General features: G+C 39.7%; 1 long non-coding RNA gene across 1 annotated transcript in view; it reads right to left on the bottom strand.

The window, feature by feature from the left end:
• LOC104153058 (uncharacterized) overlaps nt 1–15,626 on the bottom strand; it is a 184,512-nt gene that overhangs the window by 153,237 nt on the left and 15,649 nt on the right. The window lies entirely within an intron of this gene.

The following is a 15,626-nucleotide window of genomic DNA, read 5'->3' as shown; positions in this document are numbered from 1 at the left end:
AGCAGCCCTGAATTCATCTGAAAGAGCGTAGGAGAGAGTCGGTTACTGGGGAGATGGGCATCATGCTAGGCAGGCAGAAAAAAGAAACACACAGGTAAAAAAGGATAAGGTCTGAGGAAGTGAGATCAAATATGAATTATGTTGGCAGAAATCAATCTAAATGTCCAAGAAGCTCACGATCTGGCCAAGGACTCGCAAACAGATCATTTTATCATTGCAAAGACACAGCCTTGCATTTTCCACACAGTTCTCAAGGGACATGGTGTGTCCATACATACAGTCTTCTCCAACACCTGCCCAGTGCTCATGCAACATTTCTTGTTTAATTACCCACAGCCTGTTGTGTTGTTCACTGGGTTTTGATACAATTGGAAAGGGGTCTTTTCATTTCCCTTTATCACAAGTTCCCAAAAGCTGGGACAGGTGTTGGAAGGATTAAATAATTTTTTTTTTTTTTTTTAAGCAGAGGTGGGAGGGAACAGCAGGACGAGGGGAGATATCAATCCTCAGCAGAGCCAGGGTGTGAGAGCAGGGAGCAGGTGCGGGGAGAGACTTCATGCCTCCCTCCCACTCATTTATTCTACCACGTTCCGTGGAGGTCCAAATATTAGTCTTTTCATCCTGGAGTGACACTGGCAGCACGCAGCCTCTGTGAACACAAAAGACAAGCCCAATCTGTTTCATGCCAGGATGGCAGCCCCAGCACCAAGGCTGCCGTGGAAACCGGCCCCGGCTGCAATCACCCTGTCTTTGTCAGCTGGCAACAACACGAAAGCAAGTGCCACTTCTGGCCATTGTACAGCCTCATACAGACTAATCCTCTCAGAGGTTATCTTAATGAATTAGCAGTTACTGGATTAGATGGGAGAGAGGCTGCAGCTGAAAACTGACCAAAATTTCCCCTTCTATCTGTGTTTTTTAAGGGTCAATTTCAGTTTACAGCTCTCAAATAATTTTTTTTTTTAAATCATCTGCTCTGTTGAAGTTTCATTGATTTGAATGACAGTTTTGCTCAAAAAAGAACTATAAGATTTGAGTCCATCTTTTTAAGGCTCAGGGTCGCTTTCAGGTTATTGCTAGCTCTTACAGTTTCATTGTGAGACAGACAACAACAGGTATTTTTCAAGCTGCAAGGACTAAAGTCCTGGGACTACACGACTGAGAAAGCAATACATGACCCACATCTAATAGCGCAAAAAGCAAACGTAAGGAAACCAAGATTATTTGTCAAGTCCTATTTTTAAGTCAATTCCAGAAGTTTCTGAACATCTAGGGTTGAACACATGGTAACATTGCCAATTCCTTAAAAGCAAATTTGTCCCCTCTGGTGTTTCAATCAGGCAAAGAGCACCGTATTCATAGACAGCATTTACACTTGCAATAACAGATCTCAGTAACCAAGCAGACATACAAGCAACTGTTAGCTCACTGTGGTTTCTGTGAGCATTTCTCATAAAAGGTTATTATTTTCTTCGGATCCTGCAATTAGAATTCTCCCTTTAACAGCCTCCCTATTCCTTCCAATTATCCGTTATCTGGATCGTTACTAAACACCTCTTTCAGGTTCTCACGCACTTACAGTTTCAGGGAAGGGTTTATTTACCTAATTCAATGGAGTTTTGTTGTTTGTACCAGCACAAAATAAAAATTAGGACCTCCACCTTCCATCCTACTTCAGCAGGTACATTTTTGATCTTTTCTAAAGTCCCCTGAGGTCAATGGAGTCATCCATGTGTACCCTCACAGAAAGGTAACGTGGGCCAGATTTTCAGCTGTCATACCACTGGTGAAATCAATAAATCAAAACTCTATTAGCATCAGTTTCATACCACCCGAGGATCTCACTCGCAAGGGTATGACCAAATGGAGGTCAGGAGGATCCTGACCTTTAAGCAGTCAACAGAAGGCATGGACTAATTGATGAGTATTGTCTTTTCCTCTCATTTTGTTCCTTGATGATACCTCTACTGAGCTTCTTCCTCTAGATTTAAGAATTCTCAGTAGCCTCTGTAACTGTAGCTGATACTTTTTCTTTAACTAAAAATAATTCCCTAGCTGCATCGTTGGTTTAAGACTTTCAGACAGAGATAGGGGCTGCCATTCAAATTAATAAGAAAATATTTGCATGTGTTTTCAACTCGTTAAAGTTTTATTCTTGGTATGTTTTGGAATCTGAACTCATACTTGGATTTGAATTTCGGAAACACTACCTTTGCTGACTGTGATCTGACCTAACAGGCCCAGATTTGGTATACTTCTGTACACTTTTCTAGTGAATGCATATGTGAAAAAAAGATAACAAATCAGATATTCCAGTTTGAAAAATCCAGAAGCTCTAAAGAGAAAATCCACCAAGGAAGCAAACAGACAAAGTATACACAGGAAAGCTACTGACAAGTAAGTTTGAAGAGTAATTGCAGATTTCCATTTAACAGCTTTGGCACAAGGGATCTTTTGCTGATGATAGCTAGGTACCTTTCACATTTGTACAGCACAGTGCACCCAGTAATGCAATCCGAAGTAATGACTCTCTGTCTTTCGCTGGTTCTCTTTTTTTCCCCATACCTAGCAATATGTATAGGATAGGACAAATGCGTTAAATGAATTGAGGGCACAGGCTCTATGGAACAGCAGAGAAAGAAACAAACGCCTCCAGATTTTACAGTTTCAAAATCAATGCATCATAGGTAAAATTTCTACTTTTGCAGCTACTGCAGATACACATATAGTACTGGTTGCTATACACAGACATTACCAGCCATAGGTCTACATGTTCATTTCCACGTATTGTGATATAAAGTGTATGCATCTATGTGGCTCCTATCTTTTAATCTAGATTGCAGATTCAACTTAATTCATCTTCACAAAGACCTAGCCAGACACAGATGTACAATCACCTTCTCATAGAGATGAGGAATGAAGCAAACTGGATTTAACTTTAATTCTTTTTTGAAGGCATGAGAAGTGGTCATCCAAACATCCTTAGAAAATAGGTTTTAATTGGCTTTTACATGAAGACTGACAAACCTGGGAACTTAGGTTTCTCTGAAGCCTTGTGCTGTGAACCAAATCAAGGAACTGTCTGTCTTGCATCCTGTAATAACAGTTAGGCATTTTACCAATGCTCATCCCAAAGGCTCTCTATCAGAGAGATGTCCACAGACATTTTTTTTCCTGTTAGAATGCATACTGAGGCATAGACCTTGCTCCATACACATTAAAAGTGCAGCAACAGATAAAACCGGACGCAATATTTTTTTTAAAAAATAAGATGAGAAGATGAAGAATCTCAGTATAGGAATTTACAGCTAATTTTCCTAGATCCATTTACAGCTTGATAGTATTATCATCTGGCACTGTTGCTCTTCCACTTAATATAAAGGAAAGAGAATTAGCCACTTCGTACTACTGTCATTTCAATACAGCCATCATAGGTGGATGTTTTCTTCAGGCAGCAAGAAGAATTGGATCTTCAAGGATTCAAATAAAGAGAGGATAGCAATCTTAAAACAACTACATAACAAAGTTACCGCAGCATAGCAAATTTGTAGCTGTCAGCTGAGCCATGGTAACTTGACACCTGGCAATTAATGCAACTTAGCTTAGCCTGTAATGTGATGACTTCAAGACAAATCAAAACACCTCATATTTGTCACAGACTAATACTGAAAACCATTACAACGCAGCTGATTCATAATAGTTACATCAGCTATGGTCACTTCATTATAAAATCTGATTTGGTACAGATAATTAAGCAAGAAAGGTCCACATGGAAAGCATATTCTCAGAGAAAGCACAGAAATATTTTTTCTAGAAAAGCAAGTTCAAAATTGGCATCCCTGCAAATCTGAAGTGTGGAGGAGCCACAGTACAGACAAGGGTAAATATGCAAGAAGAGGCAGAGAAGGGAAAGGCCTTTGAAAATAAGGACCGAGAAGGTGACGTCTTGAAAAGGAGGTCAAGAGATTGTCCAAAGAAAAGAAGTAAACTGACACAGTAATAATAGACTAGGAATAGGATCCTGAGGGCTGAGTTCTGGATTCAAGAAAAATGGAAACAGACACATAGGCTTTATTATCCCCAGCTTCAAAATACATTTCATTTATTGTAAGTGAAAGGATCTAACTTCTATTTTCCACTAAACACCAACATTTGTAAAGCGTATTTATATTTGTTAATATGCTTAGCATTTACAATCTTTACCACATTACCAATAAAACTGATGATTACAGTGACTGTATTTTAAAGTACACTTAGGCAGAGGAATAAAGACTATTGATCAATTCCAAAGAAATTCACACATAATTAAATCATAATAAATACTAAGAAGGCAAAAAGCAAAGAAAAAGAACATCAAAAACATATCAGTGGTGCCAAAAGCAGGATCACTGAGATGCAAACTGTTCAAACGAATTCAGGTTTGACTGAAGATCTACGTTTCTGTACCTTGATGTCACTTTACCACATTTCATGATGATTTGATTTTATACTTTGTTTTTAATGCCAATGAGGCATACTACCCCTCAAAAATGCTAATCAGTTTTTATTTCATGCATGTTCCTCTAAACCTAGAGTGGACCGTAAAAACTTGGCATTAAATGTGATCCTGTAGCAGAGAAAGCATAAAGACCCACTAGGAAAACAAACTTATTAATTCTATGTGTAACTTGAGTCTATTTGTAGCTACTGTGTTTAAAGGTAGGCTAATGAAATCCATTTCATTTAAGTCAGATGGTCGCCTTTCACATTATATTTCTGCTTACTATTCATGGCCTGTCTGGGCAATACTCTGCTAAAATCGCATTTTAAAACATCCTGCTTGTGAGATGACATTTTAATGCAGTCAGTGCTCATCTCCAGAGCTTTTCTATGAAAGAACCACGTCTGCTCTGCGGAGATAAAGAAAGAACACATATAGATTCAAAGCCTCTCCTGAGGAGGCAGAGGTTCAATGCTCATGTTTCTGTTCTCTGTGCTTTTTCATTAAGTAGTTTGTTAATTAAAGCCCTTTTTGGGGTTTTGTTCAACAGAAGCAAAGCATTTGATCTACTAAACCCTTTATATCTGGTGATATGCTCATCTCTCTCATGCTACATCACCAAAAGACCACCTGGAATCTTCCTCAATCGCTGTTTCTGCTTTGGAGCCTGCAGTGATTTTGCACGGCCTGACTTTATACAAGCTAATAACAGCACATTTGCTGCAACCACCCCCTACGTGGTCAAAAGACATCTGTTCACTTGTGGCAGGATATTAACGACACTGGTGAAACTTTGTCCTAGCCCTGTCTGTGCAAGGTGGCACTAGCCACCTCCTGACGTACTCGCTGTCACAATCTAAGCACAGCAGGGCAACTGCTGCCCAAACATTAATATTAGTGATAGATGAGTTTATTTAAAGGCTGTATCAGATACTGATGATTAGCTCAAAACACCTGCTTCACCAGCACCACAATAAGGCCGCCAAACCAGTGAAACACCAACTATCGCTCTTCAGCAAGCATGTATACTTAGCTAATAGTTAACTTTCAGACCTATTACTCTGCTTCTTCTGTTTATGTACCAAGCCATGAAAGATGAGGGGGCACACATTTAAGTCAGCTGATGGCAAACATATGCCAATATTTACTTGTACTTTTTGGTGCAGTTCTTACTCCCCTCAAATACAAACAGTTCCACGGAGAATAAAAGAAAAGCAGAGCTCTCTGCCAAGCCAGCTTTGCTATGTACTTCTGCAGACACGATCTTCTTCAGAAGAACATATAAAGGCAGGAATCATCCTACAGAACTTCGTTCATTCAGAAGTTAAGCACCAAGTCTTATGTACCAAGGCTGGCTGTACATCAGGCTGGCATGTTGAACAGCAATTCATTTCTCTTATCGTAGCATGGGATGGAAGTGCTTGTCTCACTGCACTTAGTATAGAAGCACCTGAGCCAGCTAACCTCAGGATGGCTAAAGATTGCAAGGCTGAATGCCTTCCCAAGATCTGCAGCACAGATACCCAGCTGCAGATACAAACCAACCATGTTGAAACCAATTCCAGCCACCAGGAAGCACAGGAGACCTTGGCTCTCACAGACAAAATCGTACTGTGCTCTCGCTTTACTAACTGAAAGTCAAGGTGACAGTTAAAGGAGCAACGGTAATTATGAGGCAGCAGCAAAAACACAGTAGCCAAAACATGAGCAACACTAAAAGTAACCACACATACAGTTTACTGACAGTCAGGCCCCTCCAGAGGCTGAATGAGCAGCAAACCACCACCTGAACATCTGTGTTGCCAATGCTCCAGCCCCATGTTTGTCCGCCTGTTCATTGGAGAGATGATGGCCACTTCTCACATCAGGCAGCAGGATTCAGAAACACGCAAAAAATAAGTTGGAATTAGATCATGTTGCAAGACATTAGATATTCTCTAGCAAGCATTTTGTTTCTCACCACTTCCTGCTCCTACCTACCTGCCTCAATTTTCTGGAAATTTCAGGTAATCTCTAAGATGATTGCCTCCCACTCTCAGAGAAGGAAGATTTCCAGTAACTTTGAAGATAAGAATAAAGCAGAATTTCTGCTTAGCTTTTCCTCACGAAAAGAGGAAAATCTGGGGAAAAAGAAAGCAGTAGTCCTCATTTATTAAAAGGAGGCTAAGAAAGAAAAAAAATGAAGTGTACAGCTTCATTATCACATAGCTTATACTGTAGGTATGTTTATAATTTAAGTAAGTGTATGCTTTTTTATTTTTAACTGTGAGAAATATGCAAAAAATTGCAATGCTGTACACTAGAGACCTGAGTAATGATTTTGCCTCCGGACATATCACTAAAACGGGTAAAAAATTAAAATGTCAAAAATGGACAGCAGCTGAATTGTTAATTTATCAGCTAAAAAGAAGACTTATCCTTAGAGTCAAGGAATATCTAATGAACAAATGTTCCAAATGTTATTATACTGATAGAGAAGAAACTTGTGGTTTCATCAAAGTCTGGGAAAATAACATAATACCTTTGTATGTATTCATTACAGTGCGTAAAATTAAAAGCAACGGCAAATTTGGCCATGGTATACAGAAATTGTAAGTGCTTCTACCTTCTGAAATAAATAAATTTAAAACATGAAGTAATTACAGAAAACATTTTACAGCATTGAATAGTTTAAACATTATTCTAAAAATTACTTCACTATTATTCTGAGAGGGAATAAACCTCAAAAAAGGATCTTTTGTCTTGTATTTCCTTCGTTACCTCCAAATACTTTCAAATGATGTCTGCGGGAGCTCTGGACACCTCTTGTCTGCCTTGCACTCTTTCCCGTTTTCCTCCACATTTATCTACAGGCACTGTTAACATGATCAAGATATTCTGGATATTTTCTGTTCCAGAAGTGTTTGAATTCATTTTTAGTTCAGTAAATTGACTAAGGGCATGATCATAATACATTCTTTTAGAGAACTTATCTGGAGAAGGAAGAAGCCGGGTGCAACAACACCCCGTTTACAAGAGGTAAGAAAGCCTGGAGCTGCTCTTAAGGCTCATCTTGAGGCTTTGTGAGGACCAGTGATACAGTGACAGAATCGGACACACATTCAGTTTGCAAAGGCCAGCTTCAACCGTTATGCGCGGGACACCAGTGCACATTTCCCTGTCACATATTTTTAATCACTGAACACAGCTGTACAAAGCACAGTCTATAAAAGACTGGAAAGAACCAAACCAGAAATCAGTGTGGTTGTTCATCAGTCAAAGGGAGGAACACATAACATATATGCATCTTTTTTCAAATAACAAACTGAGTAATAAATCCATATTTGCAAGTATTTTTAGCCTACCTTTGCAAGCATTTTTACCTCATGTTTGCATTTTTACTACGAAACAAAATAAAGCGTCTCATTCTGGGTTTAAAAAAAAAAAGTTTGCTTCAAAATACATACTATTTATTGAGAAAATGATAAGAGGTTGATAATAGGAAAGAAAAAAACACAAAATTGTCTGTATCAACCAACTTTTATTTGCCCCTTTTACAAGATGCTGTAACCCCTCCCCATACACCACATTTTTCAACTTCTGATTGACCTCCACTGGTACTTTTTTTTTTCCTGTTTTTAGTTGCAAGATCAAAAATTCATTATATTCAGAGGTCTAAAAAGTAGTCCCTTCCAGTTTATCATATAACTGGTTCTCTCCTTCCTCTGAAATCTTTTTTTTAAAGAGTGAAGAAGTCCTGGTCTAATCCACTTCAGAGATCCCACATCATTCCATTCTAAATACCAACAATGATTCAGTACAAGAATTTCAATAGTTCTGGGCATTTTTAAGCATTAAACCATTTTGTTTTAAGCTACTATTTTCAAAATTTTCTCTTTTCAGTTCCTCAGTATTCCTAGACCCTCCTTAAGGATCTTCAGTACTGAAAATAGGAACATTTCTCAACAGTTTAACTATAAGTTTGCTTTAGATTTATTAAATGCAATGTCAAAAGACCCAACTTGCGCATGTACGCATGAATAGTAGCAAGGAGCAATGAGTCAAAATCTGAAAAACAAACACAAAATAAATATCCAACGTTTTTTCAGTTCCTTTGGGTTGTGATCTTTTGTTTCAAGCAGTGTTTTATATGTTGTCAGATACAATGCTTTCGGCAAGAAAACTCCAAAATTAGACAAATCTGGTGACTGCTAATTGTCTGCTAACACATCATTTGTCTCATCAACAATATATTTCCAATGTAGTCTCTACCTTCCAGTAAATTGCTCACACCAGCAAAGCCCTAGCAGATTAAGGAGCAACACTGACGAGCTCTAATAGGTGAGAGCTGCTATTTTTCCTCCTCCCAGATTTCAAAATACAGGCAGTGAGTGCAACTTCAAGCTGTCAAAAGCAAAATCTTTTTTGCACATTTCAGTTTTGGATACATTTATTTGGCATATTCCGCTAAATACTTCATTATTAGTAACAACTTTTTCCACAGCAAAACCTACATTTTGTGTGACCGCTATCCGTATTAAATAATTTAACCGAGAAAAACCTGGGACCTACTTCTAATGAAGCTAAGAAGAAAACAGTAATTGATTTCAACAGTACAAGATTCAATCCATTAAACCTTAGATGAGGTGATTCTGAACCAGAGAAGAACTAGATATATGCGTAACTTCTGCATTGAATCAGTGTCAGTTCTTGAGCAGTATTGGCCTTACCCATTTAATAAGACATTTATGAAAAATGACTTATTTTAATGGCAGTTACTATAATTGAATATATCAGTTACAAAATTTCAGAGTCAGTACCTTGAAAAGTCAAATCTATTCATTCCAATCTGTGTGCCTTGCTGTGTTCATGCTAAAAGTAGAAAAATACTGGTTAAATTAAATTCAGAAAAATAAATTCTAGAAAGCCTATGAAACTGAAAAAAATTATGATCTAACAATCCTAAGCCACGAACCCACACATCACAAACCCTCCGTCTACTTAAAAATATAGCCACATACTGCCACCAAACTGATCAAAATTCTCACAGAATATATCAGTGGGTTGAAACAGTTTCATGAATGAGCTGGATAAACATATTCCATCTGTGAATTGTCCTTTATCAGTCACTGTGTTCCCCCTCCCACTCCTCTGTTTACTTAGTATTAATAATTTAGAGTTTAATCAGAAAGACAAGTTATTTATAGGAAATGAAAGAGACATTAGCGGTTTCCACTGTGACTGTATTTGAATAAAAAATTACAAATTTCATTTCATTGTTTTCAAAATTTTCAGTAAAGTCTGCTCTTCAGACCAACACTTCTGACATCTCTGACCACAACAGTTGTGAACACCTTCTCAAACTGGATTTGTCTGAGATATCAACAGAATGTTCATGTTTTTTTTCTAGTACTCTTTTCATTCTCTTGATGAACTTGGCTAAACATTTAAAGAATTTTGGAAACTACCTCAGCTCTCCAAATCTAGCTTTTGTGCAGAACAGGGCTTCTTTGGGCCTAAAAAATTGAAGGCGCACAAAATAATATAAAAAGGAAAAGCCTCCAACTTTCACAGCCTCAAAAATGTTTTGAGAAAAGATTCATTGCAATGGATCATAAAGATACAACAGGTTCTATTTCATCTAAATTGTATTACTCATTACTGGTACCTCTTAAAAGACATATTCAGAGAAAGAGACCTTCTAATATCCGCTTTCTGTGCACAATACTAAAGCAATCCTGAACAGTGAATAATAGATATGAGACCTCCAAATTAACCTAGTCAGAGAAACACTGGAAAATATCTTGGCACATTAGAAAAACCCCAAGTGACAAAGTTGGAAGAGACCTATACAAATTACGCTCAATAGAAAAGCAAAGCATATCATAAACAGCAGGAGTCTTTTAAACTAATTCTTGTTTAAAGAACAAGATTGCATTTCTGTAGTACGCTTAACCAATTGGGACAGTCCTAATAATGCATCCTAATAAAAATAAATACAGTAGATCTGAATACAAATGACTAAGAATTACTTCACTTGCTTAGAAAAAGGAAGGGAAGAGGGGAAAAAGTGACAAATATTTCCCTATGGCAGCAAGAACAGATGAGTGTGATACATATAGGTTGAACTCTATTTTATTATGTACAGGAGAAATAATAAAAACCAAAATCAACACCTGAAGAAAGTTTACATTTGCACCAGGCTCAATATTGCAAATAGGCTCCAAGTCTCCCCTATCATCAGCACCAAGATACTACTACTACTGCTAGCCATACTTTCATCTTCAGTCTTTCCAGGTCCAAAAAGTCCTGCTATCATTTAGGATTTGAATTTGCTCAGCTCCACTGATAATTTAAAACTTCTGCATCTTTCAAAATTATTTTGGAGGTGAGATAAGGAGACAACATAATTGGCACATCTTACCTTTAGATCCAAGATCATCCACAACTGTTAAAAAAACAACAAAAAAAAGAAAACCTCCTCAGAAGAAAAGAGTATGCATTATACTGATTCTGTTTCATTAGACAGAAAAAAATATTTTAAATAATTCTTGCAGGAATTGTTTTTGCTCAAAAATTTTAAACTCACTTTCCATTGCATGGCGAATTGGCCTGTGTATACTTACTACATAGAGATTTAAACCTTCCTGAGAGTTTATACAGTAGTTTCTGATGGCCTCAGCTACCTGTATTTGTTGATCCACTTCTATATCTCAGCAAGCAGAGGTTTTAGAGCAAAAGGCTATGACTTTTGTCACAGCTACTTTAAGTAATAAATAGTCTAAGTTAATCACACTTACTTAATAGTCTAAGTGATTACAGCATAATTCTTCATCAGCTTTCATGCATGCAATATCTAGATGAGTAAGTGCCCCTACAGTTTCTGAGCATGGCAGATGACATCAATGCTAGTCACCTCAAAGAGTTTTCACTGCTGTTATGTCTTCTCTGCAGAATTATCAATTTTGTGTTACCTACCCTTGGCCTACTCCGCTTTGGTCAGGTTCAACAAGATGAGTTAGACCACAGATAGACACATGCATACATACACCATCTTGCAGGTACTCACACAGCACTGCCAAACTTCTAAGGGTGGAGTCCATGATCCTTTCCAGATTTCTTAGCTGAACCACTCTAGTGTGTCATTGGAGAGCTTATCTATCCTGAGATGAGGGGCAAGTTAGGGAAAGAGGCATGGGTACGCTAATAACACCTGTATGAATTTAGCTGGCATACATATCACAGAGCGGCCACTACAGAAGCTGGTAATGGTGCCAACTCAAACGTTAGTCTGTTCCCACTGAGTTGGGCCAGCCAACTTAAAAGTATCCCCCCACACACAGGTCAAGAGATGATTTATGTAGGAGAGAGGTAGAAAGGATTTAGATGTGTGCAGCAAGAATCTGAGCAAGACACAGCAACACTCAAGGTAGAACTCAGCTGAACACCATATCCAAGGAACGCAGGTACTTTGGATTTAACCTAGCATGTGAGTGAAGTTTACCATGTTCACAGAAGGTCCACCTGTGAATTAGCATCAACATTTGCAAGTCCAGCTTTTTTACAAGCAGCTGTTAGACTGTTGAAATGAGAAAGATCTATTAAAAGCTACCTAATCCAAAATGCAGAAGCATGCATCAGCGTGCTCTGAAGTCCTTGTCCCCCATCTTCCAGCTGGGGGTCAAAAATCCCATACTTCATCTAGGTCATGCTCCAAAATTTCCTTGCACAGAAAGCAGGAGTGCATCACACCTAGAGCATGATGAGCAGGTGTCCTGCAGCCTGACGTGGACTTGAGATAAAGGTACTGAGCAGCACGGCACCTAAAAGCTGAGGAGTGCTTCTGTGTTTGCAACCTGAGGCACAGCCAAAGTGATTGGAACAAGAAGTGGTTTCAGTTTAACAGCAGATCTCAAAGAAGACAGGGGCTCAGTACTTGGAAAGTTAGGAGCAGAGACCAAGTGCAATGATAGTTTTCCCCTCCCTTAGCCAGTGAAGGTAGCTGAATGTCAGCAGCATGTGTGGCAGTCGCCTGCAGCTCTTGGATTCAGCTCCATTGTGCTGAAATGTCAAGCAGGATCTTTGCCATCAGTATAAAAATTTTAGAGAAGCTTGAGGGAATGTACATCAGTGCATACGTTTCTGCTAGTTCCTGTCTTGCAAGACAGGGAAGATCCCTCAGAAATACACAGATTGTGAGTTGTAGTAAAGTCTATGATTTCAGCTGCAAACAGTTGAAGTTTTGGAAAGAGGGGAGAAAAGGATTCAAGACTGGAGAAATTAGAGAAAGGTCGGATGCTTCCCTTACACATGCAGCTCTTTGAAAACAAACCACACGCCACATGGCACTCTTAAAAATATATATCACAGAATCACAAAATGGTTGAGGTTGGAAGGGACCTCTGGAGATCATCTAGTCCAACCCCCCTGCTCAAAAGCAGGGTCCTCTACAGCACATTGCACAGGATCATATCCAGATGGCTTTTGAGTATTTCTATAGAAGGAGACCCCACAACCTCTCCGGGCAACCTTTGCCAGTACTCAGGCACCCTCACAGTCAAAAAGTTTTTCCTCATGTTCAGATAGAACTGCCTGCGTTTCAGTTTGTGCCTCTTGTCTTATTGCTGGGCACCACAGAGAAGAGACTGGCCCCATCCTCTCGACACCCTCCCTTCAGATACTTGTACACATTGATCACATCCCCTCTCAGTCTTCTCTTCTCCAGGCTAAAGAGGCCCAGCTTTCTCAGCCTTTCTTCAGAGGAGAGATGCTCCAGGCCCCTCATCATCTTCGTAGCCCTCCGCTGGACTCTCTCCAGTAGTGCCATGTCTCTCTTGCACTGGGGAGTCCAGAACTGGACACAGTACTCCAGGGGTGGCCTCCCCAGGGCTGAGGAGAGGGGCAGGATTACCTCCCTCCACCTGCTGCCAACACTCTGCCTCATGCACCCCAGCAGACCATTGGCCTTCTTGGCCACAAGGACACATTGCTGGCTCATGGTTAACTTGCTGTCCACCAGCACTCCCAGGTCCTTCTCGGCAGAGCTGCTTTCCAGCAGGTCAACCCCCACCCTGTACTGCTGCATGGGGTTCTTCCTCCCGAGGTGCAGGACCCTGCACTTGCCTTGGCTGAACTTCAGGCGGTTGCTCTCCGCCCACCTCTCCAGCCTGTCCAGGTCCCTCTGAATGGCAGCACAGCCTTCTGGGGTGTCAGCCACTCCCCCCAGTTTAGTATCATCAGTAAACTTGCTGAGGGTGCACTCTGTCCCTTCCTCCAGGTCATCGATGACTACATTGAACAAGACTGGACCCAGGACTGACCCCTGGGGGACACCACTAGCTACAGGCCTCCAAGTAGACTCTTCGCCACTGACCACAACCCTCAGAGCTCTGCCGTCCAGCCAGTTCTCAATCCACCTCACTGTCCACTCATCTAGCCCACACTTCCTGAGCTTGCCTATGAGAATGTGATGGGAGACAGTGTCGAAAGCCTTGCTGAAGTCCAGGTAGACAACATCCACTGCTCTCCCCTCATCAACCCAGCCAGACAATTGACAATAATATCACATCATTGTCTCTGCAGCATTTGTAATATCATATCCAAAGATCCCAAGCTGCAGAAGACAGCTGTACAGAGAAGAACGTGGCAGATCACAGAAATGCTAGAGAGACTTCAAGGTCCAGCTCTGTGTAAAGAAAGAAGTGCTTCTTTTTGCCACTTACCATGACTACCAGAATGGTGACCTTATTAAATGGGAGAAGTCCTCAGAAAGGCATGTCAAGCCTGCTCCATTTGGTAGCTGTGTGGCCTATGTGAGATACTGTTCTTCAAGGAAACATTCCCTTAAAATAAATAAATAGCTGGTGTTCCTCAATTTGTTACCTCTAATAACCTCGGAGACATTGTGTGATACCTCATGAAATCTTTGCAGAAAATGCATCTTCCCACAAGTGCAAACAATTGATACTGGAAATGATCAAAGTAATAAATGAACAGCCAAGTTGCATAACCAGCTAGGAACTCAGCAAAGGAAAAATACTGTGGCAACTTTCTGTGCTTTTGCCCACAAGATCAAGTGATCCTCTGATTTAAAAAGGTTGAGAAGCACAGCTTACAGAGACCGTATTCCTGTTCAAGTTCTTTTTTTAGACAGACACTACACGCGGGTCAACAAATTACAAACACACATACATATACCAGGGAGCACGAAGTTCTGAAAAGATAGCACACTGTTATTTTTTCATTCCTAGTACAAAATGTACATGACAGCAGTAGGATTGCTGAGAGTTATGAGTTACATGGAGCTATATATAAACCTAACCCAAGCTCTGCTCTTGCTTACTATTTGAATGAAGTAGAATGGCGTGCACAATGTGGCTAATTGCATATATTCTTCCCTTTATGCTCACATATAATTCCCTTTCATGTTGAAAGCTGTGTTGGAGCAATGAAGAGACTCTGCTAGTCTGTATTTTGCTGGCATTTATTTCATGAACTGCTCTCTCAGACTATACATCACTGCCACCAAGAACCATAAAACTTTAGAAAGAAGCTCCTCTGATTTTTTCCTTATTTAATGCTATTGTGGACCTGTCATAAAAAAATATTAAAATGGACAAACATTGCTTCTCCATTTATGGTTTCCTACAATTGTTGCACAGTGAACGATACCCAAAGAAATTCATTTTTCTTCCTTAATTCTGGCAGATATAACAGATTGAAACATTGCTAAACAACTACTAGCACTGAAGTAATTAAACAGTGTAATGTGCAAACAGCATTTGAGTCAGCAATTAGATCACTCAAATTAGATGTTTTATTTGCCCAAACATGTCTGTAAATCTCAGTGAACAAAAGGCCTCATTTACAAACAATGTAGCACTGCTTTCAAAGCACAGCGCTATAGCACTGTAGACCACTGACTGCAGTCAGTGCTCAATACATCCACTTGTCTATTCCCTTTCCTATCTGCAACCCAGCATGTTCAATAGCCCATATCCATCATGTTCTCCTGACCACTTTCTGATGCATTGACAAGAAATGTAAGCACACTACAGTTAGTCTTGATCCCTGCACTTAAAATTGTCACTCAGATAGCATGCACAGGCTCTATCTTTTACTGACTGAATACAGATTTCTGAATGCAGGAAGTCATAAACCCTCAGCA

Source organism: Struthio camelus, chromosome 2, assembly GCF_040807025.1.
Source record: "Struthio camelus isolate bStrCam1 chromosome 2, bStrCam1.hap1, whole genome shotgun sequence".
Taxonomy (NCBI): Eukaryota; Metazoa; Chordata; class Aves; order Struthioniformes; family Struthionidae; genus Struthio; species Struthio camelus.
The sequence above is the reverse complement of the archived record's forward strand: the minus strand, read 5'-3'. Positions and strand labels throughout refer to the sequence as shown.